This window comes from Priapulus caudatus, unplaced genomic scaffold (assembly GCF_000485595.1).
Source record: "Priapulus caudatus unplaced genomic scaffold, Priapulus_caudatus-5.0.1 Scaffold880, whole genome shotgun sequence".
NCBI lineage: Eukaryota > Metazoa > Priapulida > Priapulimorpha > Priapulimorphida > Priapulidae > Priapulus > Priapulus caudatus.
In genome coordinates this window covers 217379-221774 of record NW_014577941.1, presented here as the reverse complement: position 1 = coordinate 221774, position 4396 = coordinate 217379, and the positions used below count along the sequence as shown (strand labels likewise).

Sequence of the window (4396 nt, the reverse complement as noted above, 5' to 3'; positions counted from 1 at the left end):
CGCCCACAATCAAAGTTCAAGTCCAATGTAACTGATATAGTGGCCAGGACACCGGGCGGTCTATAATCCCTGTTTTGAGCTAGCGCCACCATATGTGTCAACCTCCTGGCTTGTCTGCCTGCCCGCGTTGCCACTCGACTACCCGCGCCCCCGCCCCTTTCTCTCTCATCTCTCATCAGTCTCTCATCTTCTCTCTCTCTCTCATCATCCTCTATCTCTGCTCTCCATGTCTCTCTCGTCTCTCTCGGCTCTCGTCTCTCTGGGCTCTCTCTGTCTGTCTCTGAGTCTTCTGCAGTTCTCTCTCTCGTCTCTCTCTCTCTCTCTCTCTCTCCCCTCTCTCTCTCCTCGGGTCTCATCTTTCTTCTCTCTCTCTCCTCTCTGTGTTTTCTCGTCTTGTCTCCGTGTCATCTGTCGTGCTGCTATGTTCTCTCGTCCTCGTCACCTCTCGATCCATCTCCTCTCTCATCTCTCGTCTCGCTCGGTCGTCCAATCTTCATCCGCCCCTCTCCTCTTCTCTTTCTCTCTCCTGACCCTGATGGTCTAAGCCGAAAATGGATTGCCCAGGGCCCCATCCTTAACTGTTTTTGGGGATTTAGGCCCCGCAAAGTATCATTGTTTCTTGTTGCCGAAAAATTGACATTCCTCAGAAATCTGCTTCAGTAAACCACACCGGTTCACACCACGCGCGCAGCAGCGCGCACGACCGACATGCACACACACACGGACACACACACACAACCGCCGCGGCGCGTAACACACGTCACAGCGCGGCACGCGCGATACGCATATGGACTCACGCACCTGACACAAGCGGACACTTGGCAATCAGCAAGCGTTACTCAGCTTGCCGTTTTTCAAAAATTTCATGCGTTGGACGTGTGCGCAAGCTTCTGTGTGAGATGGATGTCCAGACCGCGTAAGCCGTATGCAGCTCTCGTCCGACGGTCGTGTAGCCACGGCCAATTATTTTATTGGTGGCCGGCGGCGCCACAACAGCTGTTGTTACAGCCGACAGTTTTCAGGTGCCCGACGCCGTTTGCAGGTGGCCGATCTGGCACCCGCGGGCCACTCGTTTTTTAAAGGTTCCCCGAAGCGCCTGGTATATATAAGGCTAGTAATGACGAATTTCCTTGTTTATTGATGTCACACTCCTCCCTATTATCTACTCCTGATATATATTAGTATAGTATATATATAATATATATATATATAATGTATAATATATATATAATGATAATACTATTATACGAAACACATGTATGGTGACAACAGAATGGACGTATATCACTGGTAAAGGTAAGTATGTAGAAGTGCTGTGGCTGAGTATTTAGTAAGCAAGTGGCTTACGTATGTCATGCAGGGGCGTATGGATTATGGGTAAGACACTAATATGTGTTAGTAAGTATGGGCCAGCGCTTATGGACAGGTAGCATGATTGTTAGTATTACTAATAGTACTAATTATATTACTAGTAATGATTAGTATTAGTAACAGACTTGCAAACTGCACATTGTTCTATGTGTTTATTTAACTTATCAGAAACAGGGCACATGAAACTTTCATATTTCACTACACGTATTATGCCCATCATAGCATGGCTCGAAATAAGCGTGTGTCCGGTGTCCGAGAGCAACCGCAGAATTTGCCGCCGCGGACAACCGTAACCAGTCTGAGACGATGTCCGGATGACAACCAGAAGACCCTATCTCTAACCGCTGACTAACTCTAAACGGCGACTCGGCTCATATCTTATTAACGCATGGTACCGCAATTAATCTATGTGTATACACTTTTTGCTTTCAATATTGTTGCATGCTGAACTGACAATCCAATCCGCATGCAAGCCAACCGTGGTATAGGGCTAGCTAGCAAATAATGTTCAGTTTCATACTTCAAATCGAAGTGATTTTCTAGCTCATCAAGAAATCGTTAAATCGTAGATTAAATCGGTGAGAATAATAGAAAAATGGGACCAGCTGCTAGTTTTCGCAACACTTGTTATACATATAGCATATGTCAGGTTTTTCTGAGTTAGGAAAGTGTGAACTCGATTGGAACCAGCAAACCAGCAAGTTTCCGAAATTTTCTGGGGGAGAGACCCCATACCCCGCCTGTTTTTCTCGAAACGCCCCCCCCCTCCTTTGGAAATTTCCTAGACCGCCCCTGACTTATATATTGGGAGCAGAGAAACATGAAAAAATGTCGGCTTTCGCATCGGCGCCAACAACAAAGACTTGCCAGAGTCTGCGAGGTAGGGAGCCGTAGGGTGTGGAGAGGGAGGGCGGAGGAGCGCAAGTGAATATTAATCATCACTAGTTTTTGTGCGCAGTTCGCTGTTTTTGGCCCCCCTTGTTAAAAAATCCTGGCTACGCCACTGTTTTTGGGTGATTTCTGATTATATTATTATGTGATTGAAAATAGGAGATTTGAGGATTTTTTTGGGACAACCAGAAATTGTTGCGGACAACCCGATTTGATGCAGGGGTTGTCCGCAGGACAATCACATTTTTTTTCTTATTTCGAGCACTGCCTAGTTTAACACCCCGGCTTAGTTTAGCACATTTGCGAAAATGAGGACCGGGGTTCTAAACTTAGTTCATAGTTGGTAGTACTACTACTAGATACAATAATGTAACCCAACAAGAGTAGGATTACAACGCAAGCCTATTCTTTTCTTTGGAGAAGCCCCTGAGTGATTCACTCGGGGCGGTTTTATGGTGCGTTTTTCGAGACTACAAGTACAACTTCCAAACTGGGTTTATTCTAAACACGAACCTTTCTCCGCTATCCTGGGACTTACTATGTATCACAATACTCTGTATTAAACTAATATAACCTGTTACAAAATTTCGAAGTGAGGAGCGGCGATATTTCGAGCGCCATATTTCTGTTGACCTAGCTGTGACGTACGCATTCCTAATGCAAATAGCATTCAGCTAATTTCGGCTCCAAGATCGAATGCATCATGGGATGCCTGCTGTCAGTCATGACGTCACCAGAGACAGCATGTCAGGCAACAGAGGAGCCAAAGATAACCGAATGCTATGCGAATTGAGAATGCGTACGTCACAAGTCAACAGAAATGGCGCTCGAAATATCGCCGCTCGTCACTTCGAAATTTTGTAGCAGGTTATATTAGTTTAATACAGAGTATTGTGATACATATAGTAAGTCCCAGGATAGCGGAGAAAGGTTCGTGTTTAAAATAACAGAGTGGCTATATGCCCGGCAGCTGGCATATATCTGACGGCTACCGGGCAAGGTCTTCGATTTCCTAAATGCCCGGCAGTTTTTAATTTCCAGCGTTATCTCAAGTAAACAAGGGTTAGGGTTAGGGTTAGGAACTGCCGAGCATTTAGGAAATCGAAGACCGTGCCCGGCTGCGAAATTTTTTTTCCCAAACGGTATAACATAGGAAGGATTTTAGCGCCTTCTGATTGGCTGGAATTTGCCAAGATGTCAGCCTCCATGACTTGTAGCCAAAATCCCCAATTATCTACCAAAAACTTTCCCGAACTTTCTGTACGTTAGGTTAAAGTAGTTTTTAGTTGTTTTCTTTAAAACAACATGGGTTTGAATGAATTAACCCAAATATCATGCCGTTTCTTGACTGATTTGCTTTGACTGAAGAAAACCTTCAAGACAAGAGAACAAACGCCGTTTGTAAATGTTTGTTTTGGTTTATGACCGCTAGATAAGTATAAGTTTTCTGATGTATTTTCCATGTAAGACACATATTTTACTCATTATTATAACATATAATATTACTATAATTGCAATTCTTTGTGCAAATGTGTTATTTTCATCTTAATCTTAAGTTATGAGAGGGTCTAGGCTTATAGTTATAGCTGCCGAGTTTCTGTTTATGTTCGTGCCGTGGTCCGATTAGTTTACGTTTAGTTTTCCCAAGGGTCTAGGCTTATACTTATAGTTATAGCTGCCGAGTTTCTGTTTGGAAGTGACTATACGCACGGCGGCCGTATGGCCGACTCAATATGGCTAGGAATGAGGAAGGGGAGAAGGGAGAAGCTGGTGGAGAAGGAGGAAGGGGAGAAGGGAGAAGGTGGTGGAGAAGGAGGAATGGAGAAGCTGGTGGAGAAGGAGGAAGGGGAGAAGGAAGAAGGTGGTGGAGAAGGAGGAGGGGAGAAGCTGGTGGAGAAGGAGGAGGGGAGAAGGGAGAAGGTGTTGGAGAAGGAGGAGGGGGAGAAGAGATCGAGGTGGTGAAGGATGGGGGAGGGAGGGGAGAGGGAGAAAGGTGGTGGAGGAGGGAGAAGCTGTGGAGAGGAGAAAGGAGCAAAGGAAGGGAGGAGGAGGAAAGGGAGCTGGTGAAAGGAGAGGGGGAGAAGGGAAGACAGGGGATAAGGAGGGGAAGAAGGGAGCAATAGGTAAGAGAAAG

General features: G+C 45.6%; 1 protein-coding gene across 1 annotated transcript in view; it reads right to left on the bottom strand.

Moving 5' to 3' along the window:
- Positions 1-4396, bottom strand: part of LOC106814185 (queuine tRNA-ribosyltransferase subunit QTRTD1-like) — a 22331-nt gene that overhangs the window by 15932 nt on the left and 2003 nt on the right. The window lies entirely within an intron of this gene.